Source organism: Carcharodon carcharias, chromosome 19 (assembly GCF_017639515.1).
Source record: "Carcharodon carcharias isolate sCarCar2 chromosome 19, sCarCar2.pri, whole genome shotgun sequence".
Taxonomy (NCBI): Eukaryota; Metazoa; Chordata; class Chondrichthyes; order Lamniformes; family Lamnidae; genus Carcharodon; species Carcharodon carcharias.
In genome coordinates, this window is record NC_054485.1 from 4,461,144 (window position 1) to 4,480,255 (window position 19,112).

A 19,112-nucleotide genomic window follows, 5' to 3' on the forward strand; every position below is an offset into this window, starting at 1 on the left:
CAGTGTCCAGGTTTGGGCTGACAAGTGGCAAGTAACATTTGCTCCACACAAGTGTCAGGCAATGACCAACTCCAACAAGAGAGAATTTAACCATCGCCCCTTGACATTCAATGACATCACCATCACTGAATGCCCCACTATCAACATCCTGGGGGTTACCATTGACCAGAAACTGAACTTGACTGGCCATATAAATATTGTGGCTCCAAGAGCAGGTCAGAGGCTAGGAATCCTGCGGTGAGTAACTCACCTCCTGATTCCCCAAAGCCTGTCCACCATCAACAAGGCACAAGTCAGGAGTATGGTGGAATACTCTCCACTTGCCTGGATGAGTGCAGCTCCATCAACACTCAAGAAGCTTGACACTGCCCAGGCTGCTGGATTGGCACCACATCCACAAATATTCACTCCCCCCACCACCAACGCACAGTAGCAGCAGTGTGTACCATCTACAAGATTCACTGCAGGAATTCACCAAGGCTTCTTAGACAGCACCTTCCAAAGCCACGACCACTACCACCTAGAAGGACAAGGGCAGCAGGTAGATGGGAACACCACCATCTGGAAGTTCCCCTCTAAGCTACTCACCACCCTGACTTGGAAATATATCGCCATTCTTTCACTGTTGCTGGGTCAAAATCCTGGAACTCCCTCCCTAACAGCACTGTGGCTGTACCTACACAACATGGACTGCAGCGGTTCAAGAAGGCAGCTCATCGCTACCTTCTCAAGGGCAATTAGGGATGGGCAATAAATGCTGGCCCAGCCAATGACACCCACATCCTATGAATGAATTTTAAAAAAATTAACTGGACGTTTGGAAAGTGAAATCTCTTCTATTAATGAATCTCATAGGCTGCTGCCAGGGAGCTGATAGCGCCCTGCCCTAGTGGAAAGCCTGAGATTGCAGAGAATCTCACAGCTCTGGCGGCCTGGTTTGCTTCATCCATGTGAACTGCAAGTAATGGTGAGCATTAAAGGGCGTTGGTCAGCTCCGTTATACCTTCATGTGTCACCGATTGTGAGATTCTGCAAAGCTTCCCAGTGGAGCCCTGGAAGGATCCGCCCTCCAAGTTTGTGTGGTGTGAGTTCCTCACGGAGAATGTGTCAAATATGAGCTACCGCACCCCTAGATAAGCGAAGGTGCCTGTGGCAATGCCTTTCGCTTATCTGCATGTATGAGCTGCGTCCTCTGTGAACCCTTGATCACGGCAAACGTCTTTGTGGATTTAGATCCCTTCTCATCAGCATCCGGGTCTTCCTGGGGCCCATCTGGCTCTTGCTCATCAGGGTGATGGTCTTCCCTGAGATGTGCCAGTCCATGATGGGCCCATCTTCTCATTCACATCAAAGCTATTGACAAGGCAGCATTGCCTGTAGCCTGCATTCTCTACTCCTCCTTATATCTGTAAACAGATACAATTGAACAGCCAATGGTAGTTCCTGTGGAATGGCCTCCCTCCATATACAAGGCAGCTACACATTCTCCAGCCTTTGACTCTCCCTCAGTCTGCACATTGCACACCAGGGCTACCCCTTGCAGGATGATATCACCCTGGAGGTCGAGATGTGGCTGATCTTCCCCCTCAGGTGTGACTGCACATTCACAACAAGGGTCTTCATTAGGGTCAAAAGACCCAAGTCCTAGAAGCCACAATCAGCCTTGTGTTGGTTGTGTTCCAAGTGGCTTTTACAACAACTATGGATCCCCAGACCTGACCACAAGCATGGTGCATTCAATGCCATGTCCAATGCACTGGGAATGTGGAGCCTTGTAGGGCCCATGCTGCCTTTGGGCATCAGATGTGGCCATTGATTCTTGGAGTCTGCATCCATTCTCACATGCTTCTGTAAGGAACGATGCCAATTCAGACCAATTCAGACCATATGCACCACAGCACCTAAACCTATCAGGTTCTCACCTGAATGGGCACCATTAGTGAAGGAGCCAAAATCATTCATTGTGCATGAGCCCCTCGAGTCCAGCACTCAGCTGAGCTATGTTCTCCATGGTTTGAGCTGGACAGTTATAGGATGCCTCTTCAATCAACCAAGAATTGTGCTGAACTCCTCCTGCACCCTGAGACCCCACCTGATCCGTGTTCTTGAGCTTGTTTTACACCATTGCAAGGTGAGCTCGGAAATGGTGCCGCTAACCTTCATCTTGGAGACCAGCTTCCAACCTCCCTTTGTCACCCACAAAGTCCCTCCCATCCTCCTCCATCCTCACTGCCTCCTAATTACCTTTCCTCCTCTCACTATCCAACCTCCCCCTGTTACCCTTGACCCCATCATTATCCATATGGATATTCCTGTTCTCCCCCCAACCCCCAAGCCCTCTAATGTTGACGCGTCCATGCCCTTTGTTGACCTGGCACCCCCCCTTCTCGAGGCCACATGCACCCTGACCCCCCCCCCCCACCCCCCCACCGGCCATGAGACCATCCAACATCCCCCATGATTTTTCAGTCACTGACTTACAGGATGCAGATGCTTTTCTAACAGTGACTGTGCCCTCTGCCTTACAGCACCATGCCCCTAACCCCTGGGACCAAATTCCTGACCAGGTCCTGCATACCATACTGTGCACGACCATCACTGCCCAGAGAAGCCTTACCCTGCCCAAGACCAGGACCAAGACAAGCATGCCATGCAGAACCCTTTAACATGGCCAGCACAGCCCCAGGACAGTCTCTTCAATATCCCCCCCGACAGCATGGCCTCAGCCCCAGGACTCTTCCTTGGAAAGTCTTATATCTCTTGACCCAGGACACAGTTTCACTACTCCACTCTATTCCTTGACCACCCCCTAGTCCTACCTCAGTCTACCCGCTGCCCTCTTGTGTTCTCACACCCTCCCAAATCCTGCCTGCTTCCCCACCCCAGTCCTGCTCGGTCTCCCCCTTCCCTCCTGTGTTTCACCACCAGCCCCCAGTCCTGCCTCCCTCTTCCCTCCCCCAGCTGGTTTTACCTCCCGTGCCCAGCCCATAAGCACCTGAAATCTCACAGCAACGCTCTTAAAGGTGGGCGAAAGCAGCTTCTACCCACCTCGAGGTCGTGGATGAACTGAAGCTCTCCAGGTGCACCCTACTTATATACGGTCGGGAAACCGACCATTCTAATTATTCGCTGGCGGGGCATTTCATTTGGAGGGGGAATGTAATTTCAGCGAGTTGGCCTTTTAATGAGAATTCATGAGCTGGCAATGAATGCAAATGTGGTTCCTGACATAGATCAGCAGGAAACACGAACCCGATTTTGACCCGCTATCAAAGTCGGGAGAACAAAATTCCAAACTAACTTCCTGCCGTCAGAAGCTGATTTTTACCATCACGCCAAATTTAGTGCCCCTGTCCGCCACAATTCCTGCTGCTGGCGGGAGCAGCAAACTTTGCCCTGTCACAACGACAGCAATAATTTATAAAGGAGCTTGTTTGTTCAGGTAACTTGAGAACTAACAACCATTTCTTCCATCATTTAACCTAGACTTTGAAGGCGACCTTCAAACCATTTCTGTTGAAAAACAACTAAAATGCCTCAGAATTCATAAATTGAAATGAAGAAGTTACAATTTGATAAATTCTATTGAATGAGATCTCCATTTTGACTGAGGTGTTTTTAATCAATTTAACAGTGAGGTAGGTTAGTTCAGCTGCAGTCAGGTACATGGATCAACCAAAGATTTAACTTTTAATGCAGAGCAAAGGACATTTCATGAAGCCGTCCTACAGTTATGGCTGGCAGATGTCATTTTCAATTGTGTTACCCTCACTGTACAAAATCAAAGACAGAAGTCTCTCTATTTTTGTCTGTCATGACTTCCTAAGGCAGCTGCCCCAGTTTACATTGGAAAGTTGCCAATCAGTCAGAAAGGTGCAGGTCAGAAACAGGCTATTGTCAGATGTAACCCCTTCCAGGAGAATTATACAAAGTAATAGGATGTGTCGACAGTCATGGCTGTTAAGCAGTTGCTCGGAGGGTCAAAAATGTTTTGTGATAGAAAATATCTCCTAGTTTGGAGTGGGAAAGCAAGAGAAAACTAATTAAAAAAAAACAGTTCTGAGAAGCCTCTGCAGTGAGTTTGATTGTGGTTATGGAGCTCATGAAATAAAATTTTATGGTAGACGTGTGCAGAGTCCCTTGTTGTCTATTCCCCTCTCTTACCCATATTCACTTATTTGTTTCCATCAGGGAATACTCTGAATTATTTGAACTCTCTTATCAGCATATTAATTATCTAGCTAAAGTATCTTAGAGATGGGATTCAGGTCTGTTTTTATCCTGTATCAAATCCACACCCTCATAATTGACTTGTAGCCTCCACTGTGAGTTCTAATCATCTCTGTTAGAAGCAGCAACAATTTTGGATTTCAATAACTCAGTGTGATTGCATGTCAATTTCAGGCGACATTGGAAGCTGCACTTGTGTAATGAATACTCAATAGGAGGAACCTGAAACGTTTTATTACTGGTTCCCAAATCCAAGAATTAAAGTATAGTTTTAAAATCACCGCCCGATATCTGACATCTGAAATGGTGTCAGTTTAGCCCCTTGATTTAAATGAAACGCATAGTGATGAAGTTAATTGAGTTAATTTAAAAATATCCTACAATTATGTATCTCACTGAATGAATGCCAAGGTCAAAAATCACATGAGTTGCTTGTATAAATGGGCTATCGGCAGGGGAAGGAGTTTTGTAGGGCCAGTGGAAATGGGGAGAAATAACAGAATAACTCATGTACAACATTAACTTTTCTTGCTGGATCCCAGTTTGTGCAGTTCAACAGCTGCACAGGCTATCTTTTGCTTTTCCTGTGCCTCTTGTCATTGTTGCTTGATAGCATTAACACTCAGAGCACAGGAGATCACATTAGCGAGCGTTTAAAGACTCCTGAGATAGACAGCTGGAACGGTTTTGTTAAAGGTATGTCATGCTTGACTTTTTTTGGAGAAGTAAGCGAGCAAACAAATAAAGGGAATATTGTGCATCTAGGTTTTCAGATGATGTTTGGGGAAGGAGTCATTTTAACTCAACCACCCCAGCAGGAAGCTGACCAGATCAGAACACCACCACCTGTAAGTTCCCTTCCAAGCCACTCGCCATCCTGACTTGGAAATATATCGCCGTTCCTTCACTCTCACTCGGTCAAAATGCTGGAATTCTCCTCCGAACAGCACTGTGGGTATACCTACACCACATGGACTGCAGCAGGTTAAGAAGGCAGCTCACCACCACCTTCTCAAGGGGCAGTTAGGGACAGGCACTAAAAGCTGGCCCAGCCGATAAAGACCACATCCTGTAAATGAATAAAAAAAAAACAGCCAGCTGTTTATACCTGATCCAATCCTGTCAGGTTTAACTTAAAATGACCATTCTCACAGGAGTCTTCCTGCAGAAATTCAGGCTCATGGTATGTGAGAAAATTATGGATAAAAAGTGACTTGATAGGCATAAAACAAATGCATAAGTGTTGTTTTGATTGGCGTGGTGTACTCAGAATCAGTGCTCAGAGCACTTCTGTTCTTGTTTGGATATAAATGATTTGAAGTTGCGCATCATAAAAATGTATCAAAATTCTCCGATGACACAAAAATAGGGTTTTGACCAACAGTGAAAGACTTCAACAGGGTATAGATGCTTTAGCAGAATGGGAAGACAGGTTTCAGATACAGTTTAATGTAGATAAGTATGAGGTGCTGTATTTTGGGAAGGAATGCAGGGAATGGTTTTATATATTCAATGGAAGGATGCTGAAAGTTGTGGAGGAACAGAGACCGAGGGATACGGGTAGATAAAGCCAAAATTTGTTGAATAGCATAATTGGCTTTAAGTACATGAATTAAGAGTTTGTGATAAATTATAAATGGTTCCATTGAACTCCAAAAGCACTAAACTTCAGATGCATAAACAGAAAATGTTGGAAAAGCTCCACAGGTCTGACAGCATCTGTGGAAAGAGAAACAGAATTCTTCGAGTCCAATACGACTCTTCTTCAGAACCGAGTTCCGAGAACTGAGTTACAAAGAAGTCATACTGGACTCAAAATATTAACACTGTTTCTCTTTCCACAGATGCTGCCAGGCCTGCTGAGGTTTTTTTTTCCAGCATTTTCTGTTTTTATTTCAGATTTCCAGCATCTGCAGTGTTTTGCTTAAATTTCAGATGTGTCGCATAACATTCAGTAAATGTGATTCCGCTTGTTTTACATCCCTGCACATGTTCAATTTCATGGCCAAATTATTGTATAGAATGTATTAGATTTAAATGGAAATATTATCTAGAAATATTATTATCCAGAAGTATGTTTAATGTGATTTAAATTCCATTTTTCGCTTGGACAAATATGGATTAATTAATGAAACCAGCATGGATTTGTTAAGGGAGAATTGTGTTTAACTAATTGGCTTAAATTTTTTTGATAGGATAACAGAGAGGGTTTATGAGGATAATGCATGTGAATTTCCAAAAGGTACTTGATAAAGTGGCACAGGATTGTCAACAGAGTTGGAGCTCATTGAATAGCCTGGATATGAGTGACAGGAAACAGAAAGTAGTGGTGAATGGGTGATTTTGTGGATTGGAGGATGATATACAGTGAGGTTCTCCAGGGATTGCAGTTAGGACCCCTGCTTTTCTTGATATATAATAATGGCCTAGACTTTGATGTACAGGGTGCAATTTCAAAATTTGCGGTTGACACGAAACTTGAAAGTATTGTGAACTGTTAAGAGGAGAATAATAAACTTCAAGAGGTCATAGACAGGCTGATGGAATGGGCAAACACATGGCAGATGAAATTTATTGTAGAGAAGTGTGAAGTAATTCATTTTGGTAGAAAGAACATGGATATCCAATTTTAAATAAAGGGTACAATTCCAAAAGGGGTGCTGGAGAAGAATGACCTGGGGGTGTCTGTGCACAAATCATTGGAAATGGCAGGGCAGGTTGAGAAAGCAGTTAATAAAGCATACAGTATCATGGGCTTTGTAAATAAGGGCATAGAGTACAAAAGCAAGGAAGTTATATTAAAGCTGTACAAAAAAATAGTTTGGCCTCACCTGGAGAACTGTGTCCAGTTCTAGGTACCACACTTTAGGAAGTATGTGAAGGCTTTAGAGAAGGTGCAGAAAAGATTCACAGGAATGACTCTAGGGATGAGGAACTTCAATTTTGTGGATAGTTGGAGAAGCTGGGACTTTTCTCATTGGAGAAGAGGAGATTAAGAGGAGACCTGATAGCCATAGAGGGAAAATTTCCTCTGTGTGCTTTTTAATGGAACTGTACAACCATCTCTCACATAAACTCACAAAGGAAATCTCTTGCAGTGTTAGAATTCCTGTATTACCAATCCCATTCCTCAGTAGATGTATTTCAGACTGAATAAAATTTGTTTGGCAGACATGAACCACAAACCTCATGGTAAAACACTCCATTGACTTGGCTGAGTTCATCATTGCTTTTGTTCTTGAATATTGATCTGAATCTGCCAGTCATTCAACAACTCCTTACTTGTAATACCAGCACATCTGTGTTATGATACTTTGGACATGTATACAATAATAACCACATGTATATGTGTCTCATATATATAGCGTATGTAGTCATATCTAAAGCTATACATCTGTAGCTATTTATTTACATATCCACAGATCTGATGCTGGAAAACTGAGCTATATACTTTCTTTAAAATGTGAATTGCAGTGAAAATGGCAAGATGCCATCCAACCACACAACTATCACAAAGGCATTCAGGTGCAAATGCTTCAATGACCTCAATGGAACAGGGAGTTATTCACCATCAGCATTACAGAACCCAATCTGCTCGGCTCATTTTGTGTGGATTCTCATCTTGAATGATTATTGTTTTCAAGCACATCAATTTCAATCCAATCCCAAACAGAAATGATTTTTTTGGTGGAACTTGGTGAACTCCCTGAAAGAGACTGAAACCTGTCATAAAAACAGAAAGTGCTGGAAATACTCAGCATATCTGCCAGCATCGGTGGAGCGAGAAACAGAGTTAATGTGCTGAGCTGAATGGGACTTCTTCAGAGCTGGAGGGAGGTAGAAATATGATGGGTTTTATGCTGTTGAAAGGGGGGAAGGGAGGAAGAATAACAGGGAAGGTCTGGGATGGTGTAGAGGGTGGGGGAGGTTAAACGACAAAGATGTCATGGAACAAACTGTAAGGGGAGAGGTAATGGTTGTAGTAAAGAACCAAAACATTGGTCCAGAGTGAGTTTGAATGGCAGAATAATGAACAGCTCTGTCCGAAAGCAAAAGCATGAAAAACAAGATTCAGCATACCACGTGACAAAAAAGAAAGAATCAAATTGGGGGACAGAGTTCATGGTCTGAAATTGTTGAACTGAATTTTGATTCCAGAAGGCTGTAAAGTCCCTGATCAGAAGATGAGGTGTTGCTCTTTGGCTTGCATTGATCTTCACTAGAGAACATTGAAACAGGCAAAAGACAGAAGTGTGACTGTCAGAGCAAAATAGTGAATTAAAATAGCAAGCAACCAGGAAACTCAGGGCCATGCTTGTGGGCTAAGTGGAGCTGTTCTGCTAAGCAGTTGCCCAATCTGCTGTTTGGTCTCCCCAATGGAGAGGAGACTGCGTTGTGAGCAGTGAATAGCAAATACAGGAGACTAAATAGAAAGAAGTATAAATAAATCACTGCTTCACCAATGTTTAGGGCCTCAGATAGTGAGGAGAGAGGAAGTAAAAGGGCAGGTGTTACACCTCATGTGATTGCATGGGGAGGGGATGGGGTTTTGGGGGCGATTGAGGATTGGACCAGGGTTTCACAGAAGGAATGGTCCCTTTGGAATGCTAACAGGGTAGGGGAATGTGTGTTTGGTGGTGGCATCACGCTGGAGGTAGCAGAAATGGTGGAGAATGATCCTTTGAATGTGGAGGTTGGGGGGGGTGGGTGCGGAAGTGAGGACAAGGAGAGCCCTATCGCGGCCCTGGGAGGGAGGGGACGGGGTGAAACCAGAAATGGGTCAGACATGGTCGAGGAAAATTGATGACATGTCAGCAGAGCTGTTGTGGAAGATGCAAAAGAGATGGAGAAACTGGGAGAAAGGAGTGGAGTCCTTACAGGAGGTAGGGTGTGAGGAAGTGTAGTGGAGATACATATGGGACTCAGTGGGCTTATGATGAATATTAGGAGACAGCTTTTCCTCAGAAATGGAGACAGAGAAGTCAAGGAAGGGAAGTGTTGGAGGTGGACCATGTGAAGGTGAGAGAGGAATGGAAATTGGAAGCAAGCTTTTCCAGTTCCACGGTAGAGCACGAAGCAGCACTGATAGCATCATCAATGCACTGGAAAAAGAGTTGGGGGAGAGGATTTGAACAAGGAATGTTCCACATGCCCCACAAAAAAACGGGGATAACTAGGACCCATGTGGGTATGCATAGCAAAACCTTTTACTTGGAGGAAGTGAAACAAGCTAAAGGAGAAATTGCTCAGAGAGAACAAGTTCAGCCAGGTGGAGTGGGGATAGTGGTGGATGGGAACTGATTGAGCCTCTGTTCACAGAAGAAGCAGAGAGTCCTCAGGTCGTCCTGGTGGGGGATTGAGGAGTCTTTTATGAAAAGTTTAATGAAATAACCAGCGACAATGTTTCAGTGCCAGGAAAGGGTCAGTTACTGATTCTTGTTTTTTACTTGGCTTAACTTCAAACAGTTAGTATGTGGTTTTGATAAACAATTTTTTTTGTAATTATGTGTAATTTTATATTGCAAACCCAGATGCGAGTGATAGATCAGATTACTGTGGTAGACTACATGAATTCTCTAAATTCTCAGTTACTTATCCCAATCTGGCAAAAAAGGACTACAGTCCACCATGAAATATAAAATATCTGATTGCTAAATTTCTAATTCATGAGCTGAATATTTGTGAATTGGCACTGTAACATACACAGGTCTGTAGATCTTGTTCTCAAACATCAGTCAAGGCTGGGAGTCCTGAAAAAGCTACTGAGCTGCATTTTTGTTCTCTTAATTTTACTCATGGTCCATTTATATATTGGTGCAGAAATGCCATTATAGCCCTGAAATGGTTAATGCACTATGGCATAAACCACAGCCTTCTGCCTAACTCCTATTTCACATTTGTAGAACCTCAGCTGCTTTCAAGGAGCTTTAAAATAGCACGCCATACTATAAGCCTGAAATAAAAGTTAATATAAAATATGAGTCATTGCTAGCAAGGACAATCCATTTTATTTCACTTGAGCTCTCATGCTGTTACACACCAAATCCGTTGTTACTTGATTCAGGGGAGGATCATAACCCAGAAATTCGATCAGATATATTTAATCTCCCATTTCCTGTGCCCTTTCTCAACACTTTGCTTAAGTAGTTTACATTCATGAAATTGGATTGGGTGGGTCCACTTTCCTATTTCCACCAAGGACATATTTGTGATAGGGGAAGGCAAAGGCATAGTGGTATTGTCGCTGGAGTAGTAATCCAGAGATCTAGGGTAATGCTCTTGAGACCTGGGTTCAAATCCCACCACAGCAGATGTTGGAATTTGAGTTCAATAAAAATCTGGAATTAAAAGTCTACTTGATGACCATGAAACCATTGTTGAATGTTGTGGAAAACCCACCTGGTTCACTAATGTCCTTTAGGGAAGGGAATCTGCTGTCCTTACCTGGTCTGAGTTACATGGGCCCACAGCAATGTGGTGCCGTCTGAACAAGGGCAATTAGGGATGGGCAATAAATGCTGGCCTAGCCAGTGACACCCACATCCCATGAATGAATAAAAAATAACTATTTATACAGGGAATTCACTCTTCCTGCAATTTCCTCCATATTCTATAACATTTATTCCTCAGCCTTTTAAGAGAATTCTGCATTGTGTATTGCATTTTCCTGGAACCCTTTTATTAATTGAGGCTGAAGAATACAAAATTGCCATTTGCACTGTGTGACCATCTATAGTTAATTGTACGTCCTGACAAAATAAGGTGTACTTAGGCAGAAGAATCCAAACCTTGTTAGGATGGTACGTTTGACTGTGTTGGAATGAAGAATGCTCCTGGTTGCTTTTTGAGGCTGTAAAGCCCACACTGAATCGTGATTTCCATATCAACGTGTGCACTATCCAAAATGTATCTGTCTGTCCCATTCTAAACCCTGTTTACACATGACCCCATCTTTGCTGGCCTACACTGGCTCCCTGCCCAAACACTGGATCCCCCTTATCCAATTTCCCCTTGCCCAGCATGCTCCGGCTTTGCATCTCCCTCTGTAGTATTTGGCCCTCTAACGCTGACATTTTGTGTACTCCCCTTCAATTTGCCCCACCAACGGTAGGAGAGCTTCCAGCTCCCTCAGTTCCATCGTTTTAAAATCCCTCCCTAAACTCCTCCCATTCTCTACACATCTTCTCAAAAGACATTTTTTTAACCAAACGTTTGGCCCTACTCCTAATGTCTCTCCTTGGTTCATTGGTATTTATTTTTCCTATCAGTCTCCACTTGTGCAGCACTTTGAAGAGCTTTTGTGTTAATTTTACTATAAGTTGTAGTTATGGTAGTGAAACCTCAGCTGCGTTCATTGAGAATGGTGTTGGAATCTTTGACAGTATTCTCTATACAGAACTATAGGTACCAAATGTTCCCATTACTAATCTGACATTCAGATTAAAATTGTTTTGCACTGTAAAATATATCAGTTTATAATCTCAAAGGAACCAGATACAATTAGTTTGTAAATCAGGTTTATTGAAAAGTTTGGTTTCAGCCCAGTTTCATTGGTGCCCCTAAACCATGTAAAAGGAACAATAAATGATTTATGCAAATTTCTATATTCCTTCAAATTTAATGCTGTCTAAGCTAATGCAACAATTTTCATTCTGCCTTAGAAATGTTTATTGTTTTTACTTTAAACTAAATGATGCCTGAGCACTGCAAGCAAGATAGATGAGAAAAATAATTACAGATAAACCAAAATTCCTGTACTATTATATCCAGTGATTGTGATGAAGGTCTATATTCACTTTAGCACTGATGTACCTTGGTTAGACCATACGTGCAGTACAGTGCACTTTTCTAGTCTCCAACTTGTAATAAGGATATAGGGGCACAGGAAAATACAGAAAAAAAGATTCCCAATATGATAGCAGAATTGAGAGAATATACTTATCAAGAAAGGCTGAACAGACTGTGCGTCTTTTCTCTAGAGGAAGGAGGGCTTAAGTGGTGACCTGATAATGAAAGGATTCAGTAAAATAGATGTAAAATGTTTTCATTTGTAAGGGTGTCAGAAATAGCTGGCGTTAATATAGATAATCACGAATATTCCCATGCAGAATTCAGCTGAAACTGCTTTATGCAAAGAGTGATGAGACCATGGAACTCATTATCATAAGGAATGGTTGAGGTGAAGAGTGTAGACACATTAAGGTGGAACTAGATAAACACATGAGAGAGAAAGGAATCAAAGCTAATGCCTTTATGAGGTTAATGGGGGTCAGATGAAGTAGAGTAGAAAGAGGCTCATGTGGGGCATAAAGACTGGCACAGGTTTGTTGGGCTGAATGGCCTGTTCATGTCTTGTATACTCGATGTAACAAATGACTTTATTTGCACTCAGCAGGAATCATGGACGGGTAAGGGAAGGAGAAAATTCCAATGTCCTTTGCTGAGGTAACCATTTTGCTGCAATCCAAATAGTAATTACTGTAGATGTTCCTACCTAACATCTCACATGTATACTTAGCAGGAGGAGCTAGGATAATTACAAAAAGCAGGAACTGTTACTTGTTTTAATGAATTCAGTGAGCACATTCTAGGAACCAAAGAATGAGACCTTTTTGACCTTTTGTATATGGCTCAACTTTTTTTCATTCTTTCATGGGGTGTGGATGTCACTGGCTGGGCCAGCATTTGTTGTCAACCCTTAATTGCCCTTAAGCAGGTGGTAGTGAGCTGCCATCTTGAACCGCTGCAGTCCATCTGGTGTAGGTACACCCACAGTGCTGTTAGGAATGGAGTTCCAGGACTTTGACCCAGGGATATTGTAGGAATGATGATATAGTTCCAAGTCAGGATGCTGTGTGTCTTGGAGGGGAACTTGCAGGTAGCGATATTCCCATGCATCTGCTGTCCTTGTCCTTTTTGGTGGTAGAGGTCACAGGTTTGGAAAGTGCTGTCGAATGGGCCTTGATGAGTTTCTGCAGTACATCTTGTATATGGTTCAAACTGCTGCCACTGTGTGTCGGTGGTGGACAGTGAATGTTTAAGGTGGTGGATGGGGCACTGATCAAGCAGGCCATTTTGTCTTGAATGGTGTTGGACATTTTGAGTGTTGTCGGAGCTACACTCAATCCAGGCAATTGATTAGTATCCCATCATACTCCTGAGTCAGGAGGTGAGTTAATTACCACAGAATTCCCAGCCTCTGACCTGCTTTTGTGGTCACAGTATTTACATGGCTGGTCTATTTCAGTTTCTAGTAACCTGCAGGATACTGATGGTGAGGATTCAGTGATGTTAATACCATTGGGGTGATAGTGATGTTGTGGCAATGTCCTTGGACTAGTAATCCAGTGACTCAGGCTAATGTCCTGGGGACACAGGTTCAAATATCACCATGGAAGCTGGTGGAATTTAAATTCAATTTTAAAAACAATTGAATTGGAAGCTAGTGTCAGTGATGGTGACCGTGAAAATATCATTAATTGTAATAAAAACTCATCTGGTTCACTAATGTCCTTTAGAGAAGGAAATCTGCCACCCTTATCTGGTCTGGCCTACATGTGACTCCAGACCCACAGCAATGTGGTTGACTCTTAACTGCTCCCGAGGGCAATTCAGGATGGGCAACAAATGCTGGCCTAGCCTATGATACTCACGTCCCATGAACAAATTAAAACTAAAAGAATGTAAAGGGGATATGGTTAGATTCTCTCTTCTTGAAAATGGTCATTTCCTGACACTTGTATGGCTTGAACTCTACTTGTCACTTATCAGCCCAAGCCTAAATGTTGTCTAGGTCTTGCTGCATGTGGACATGGGCTGCTTCAGTATCTGAGGAGTCGCAAATGGTACTGAACACCCTGCAATCATCAGTGCCACACAAAGTGGTACATTTAGCAACTAATCAATTGGGGACTTCTAATTTGTTATTTTCAAAGCATCAGAGTTTTGCTTCCTTGATTTGGTTGAGAAACACACTTGGGTTCTGCAGCCACAGTGTTTCCGTTTTGACCAAAACCCTGCTGGTCTGAGCTTAGGTTGTGAAAATGGTGGTATTGCATCAGCGTGAGACTGCATCCAAAGAAGGTAAAAGCTGTTCAAGGCAGCACCCTATCACACTGAATATCAAATTTGCACCTAACTAAAATAAATGTTCGGTGCTAGGTCTAACACTAATGGTGACCAGATCAAACTGGATTTAAAACAGAGATAATAGAAACAAAAAACGTGGAGGCGGTGGCATAGTGGTATTGTTACTGGACTAGTATTCCAGAAACCCAGGATAACGTCCTGGGGACCCAGGCTCCAAATCCCATCATGGCAGGTGGTCAAATTCGAATTCAAGACTTCAATAAAAAAAATCTGGGATTATAAGTCTAATGATGACCAAGAAACCATTGCCGATTGTCGTAAACTAAACCCATCTGGTTCACTAGTGTCCTTTAGGGAAGGAAATCTGCCATCCTTACCTGGTCGGGCCCACAGGTGACTCTAGACCCACAGCAATGTGGTTGGCTCTTAAATGCCCTCCGAACAAGGGCAGTTAAGGATGAGCAATAAATGCTGGCCTAGCCAGTGACGCCCACGTCCCATGAACAAATTAATAAAAACTCTCAGCAAGTTCAGGCAGCATCTGTGGAGAGAGAAACTTTTCAGGTCAGTAAATAATCTTTCATCGGATCATCAACCTGAAACGTTAACTCTGTTTCTCTCTCCACAGATGCTACATGACCTTCTGTTCTTATTTTAGATTTCTAGTACCTGCTGTATTTCACATTTGTGTTGGTAGGTAAACGTTGATCTTTTGTCAGTTTTCTGTGACATTTTCAAAAAGTAACCATTGATACTTTTATTGCATTTTTTTAATGCATTAAGATTTCAAATCTGCAGGCACCTTCTTAAGTTCATTGGCATCGGCTGGTCCCATAAGCACCTTCATTTTATGGGAGTTGATTTTCGCTGTCTTGTAACAATTTGTATGGTAACATTTTTGTTTCTCACATGTTGGTGCAGACTCGATGGGCCTCTTCTGCACTGTGATTCTGTGATTTGATGTTTTAAAATTTAAATAGGTGGCTGGACAATTGTAACATTGCTAACTGTCACATCAATTCGGGCTACCAACCTCAAGAATTACACTTTTAAAAAGAAAAGGAAACTACAATAACGTTTAATGAAACTGATATATTTAATGTGTGTATTGCAGTAATACATACACTAAAATAAAGCTTCATTCTCAGATTATTTCATTACAGTTATGATGAATACACAAATAGTATTTTATAATTCAGTACCTTGTAACGAGTGAACATTTCCTGTTTGAAGCAAGCAAGCAATAGAGTCCTGATGAACAGATGGGTTAAAGTGAAACCGGGTATGTAGATTTTATGAATGTGCTGAGTCATTAGCTGTTCCTTGAGTGTTGTACAATATCTCATTCCGGATGGCTGCTTTTCAGTAGGGCTCATTACAGCAATGCTTCCCAAACTATTTTCCAATGTGATCCCATTTTGAGACTTGAAAATTAATGCAACTCCAGGTACCAAAAAAAAAGCCATAAAACATCACAGCAACATTCAGATTATTATTATTAAATTGGGTGTATTATTGATCATCATATAAATATGAAAATCCATGTTTCTAAAGTACTTTATAAAAATGTTGTTATTTGATGTACTCACCAATCCATTACTTCATCTGAGCTGCTTCAGCTCATGGACCTTGGTCAGGAAATAACGGAAGGACAGGTTGAGGTTGCTGATTTTGGAATCCAGGCTGCTCTACAGTGCCGGGTTGATGGGGTTGGGTCCAGACAGGCGGCAGCACAGCAAAGCAGGTATCACTGATAGGGTTCACGGTCAGGGCCAGGCTTTGAAATTAATGGAAGAGGCCACAGGTAGTGGCCCATTTCCCAGAGAGAGAAATCGAGAGATGAGCAGAGCAAGGGCCGTTCAGATGCCATCTGGGTCTCAGTGCCAGTGTGGGGCACAGTCTCAGAGGAGGGGAATCTCACAACCCCATTCGCTGTTTCTGTGAGCCACAGTTTGGGAATTGCCACATTACAGACGGAAGGCGATTCATACAATTTAATAAACTATATGGAAAAAGTTGCCCATGGTACCTAGCAGCAAGTAAAAGGTTATATAGTTTCTTAACCAAAATATAGTCCATTCTCTTCCAGTAAGTAACCTGCCTTTCAGTAGGTATGGACAATAGATGCCTGCATGTATATATCAGTGGACTTTACTATTTCTGCTAAAGCTCTTCCAATGATTCAGTGGGCGAATGCATCACTGTTGTAGTACTGAGACATTAAAACTGTGAAGTTCCAGATTCGATTCCTAGTCTGTATTGATTTGTCAATCTTATCCAGAGTAGCCAGGGGAATGCTGCAAGTGGTCACCAATTGCAGAGTGGATATTGTGTATATCTGAACGTCAAGTGAAACCAAACCCCCTATTTTAAAATAGCTTATGTACATTAATTAAATAGATTCACGTTTGAAGAAGGACCAATTGGAAGAAATTATTGTTGTGATAAATGAGTCTATGCACAAAGACAAGTGAGTGTTTTCAAGAGAGAGGAGAAAAAATGTTGTGCTATTTTCACAAATGAGTGTGTTCACATGAGAATTCCTGATTCTAAGAATATTTAAGGGAAAAAATAAAAATGTTCTTAGTGCTAAATACTGGAGCAAGTTAACAGAACTGTGATTGCAGAACCAGCAGTAGTCAGGGTAACTCCTTGGTGAGTCCTTTCCTGATCTCCGACCAGCTTTATACCATCAAATAGAAGTCTTATCTGAGGGAGCTTGTATTACTGATACCATTGGGTAGGTCCTTGCCTCTGTTAAGTTGGTTGAGTTTACATAGATCTCTCTGGCATAAGTTACGTTCACAGAGGATGTTGATTTATTCACATCCTGGGGCAAGGTGATGAATTTCTCTGTAACTTATTTGTTGGATGACCCTGAATTTTACCTAATCTCTAACCCCGAAACCAGGCAACTGCTTTTTCTTAGTAATGTGCTGATTAGAGCGAGAGTCTTGGCCCCATCCTGGATATTTTTTATAACCATGTAATTTTTAAAGGCCTAAAGTTAAATTGAATATATTATCCTTGTTTTCTGGCTTACTCATTAATTTTAAATGCCTGGGGAGTTATGAATAGACACTACTGACAGCCCTTTTGATTTTTACCCCCACTTTGTGTTGCCTGATCCCCGGTTAGCATAAAGTTTTCTAATGGTCGATGATAAATGACAACTAAAGAGGTGTGTTTTATTGACAAATTATACCAATCTACATTTTGTAGAACTTCTGGATCTGTTTGTGACAATACTTGGGCATGCAAACTGTAACAAACCGCTTATTGACAAGACTGGCATGAATTAACTGGTCACTCAGTGGATAAACCCACTGAACCACTGAAGGATTCGAGCAGCATTGTCCAATATTAATGTTGGGTTGCAACTCCGTTCACAGGAGTAGACTGAAGAAGAAAATGTATTTCATTCCTGCGCTAGTTTTAAATGACACTAAATCATATACAGGAGGAAAAGTAAAAAGAAGATGGCATCTAGGATCAGCAAGGAACAGCAGTAAATACTGCAAGATTGATGCTTGGCTCAACTATTTCAGATGCTGTTAATCATGACCAAATGAATTTCTGTTTTTCTTTTGATAATTCAGAGGTTAGTGGATTTAGCCCAGGAGAAAAAAACAGTAAAAACTGGGAAATAAGAATACTGGTCCGAGCTGGTCTTGTATACCTTAAAATGGGACACTGGTAAAAATTGGCAAATAAGAGTACTGGTTCAAACTGGTCTGAATCCTCCTGTGGTTCAGTGGGTTTTGTTTCTCCTGGAAGGGTTGATATTCCATTTAATACTCAGCACTTCCTGTCCCCCCAAATTTATTTTCGAGTTGTTGACCATTTAAAATCTTTTAATATTTCCAAGCAAAGTATATGTTTGACTGACATCCTTCCAAATGTCCTCTTTCATTCACCATTCCACACCAACTGGTCTCCTGTGCTGTTGCTTGTAGAATGTCAGGGATCTGGAGAATTGTAGCGATGTTTAAGTTAGCCTGTGTTAACTGCACAAGTTTTCTTTGTAGGGATATAGTCCAAATAGGTGCAAACTGGACTCAATTTTAGGACAGTTGTTGAAAGAATTTTCTGTCAATGTGGTTCTTTGGAAGAGACTCAGTTATTAAGTTCAGGGAAGAAAATCTTAAATGACTGCTTTTAAAAATATAAATATATATTCGATACCTTGATATGCATTATCTGCAGGAGTTGCTGGTATAAACATGTGCAGATCCACTAGTTGCTCACATCCTGGGCTCTGGTGATTGATTGTGATGTCTGGCTGCATATTTGACCTGTTCCTTTAAAGTCAATCCTTAAACAATTTCTGTGGAAATTCAGATAATTTTAGTTACTTGTAAATGTTTTAAGGTCAATTAGAGGTTGGCAATTTACTTGTAATTTTTAGGCTCCAGGTCAGAATGATCTGTTAAAATGAAAAATAACCCAGGATAAAAGAAGCCACTGCCAGCTGGTTCCAGATATAAAGTGAAGTGTGATGCTTGGAGTGGAATGCATGTGTCTGTCATTGGATTATTTTAAAATATATTTCTGGAAGATCTCCTGTGGCATTGCTCACATTGTTGCACTTTTCATGTTATCAGGAAAATGATGTCATATGTGGATGAAGTATAATTGCTGGTAAGAAAGCACAACATGCACTTGCTCAGAATCTAGTTGCTTGCAGATTGTAATGCGCTTATCCGTTTTCAAGCTGTGGCCCAGAAGATTCTTTTGCCTTGGAAACAAAGTCTGAAGTTTGTACACTCGTAGGCACTGTTAAATGTCTGCCC

General features: G+C 41.9%; 1 protein-coding gene across 3 annotated transcripts in view; it reads left to right on the forward strand.

Moving 5' to 3' along the window:
• Positions 1–19,112, forward strand: part of LOC121291387 (tyrosine-protein kinase Fyn-like) — a 313,003-nt gene that overhangs the window by 110,240 nt on the left and 183,651 nt on the right. The gene's annotated exons all lie outside the window — the stretch shown is intronic.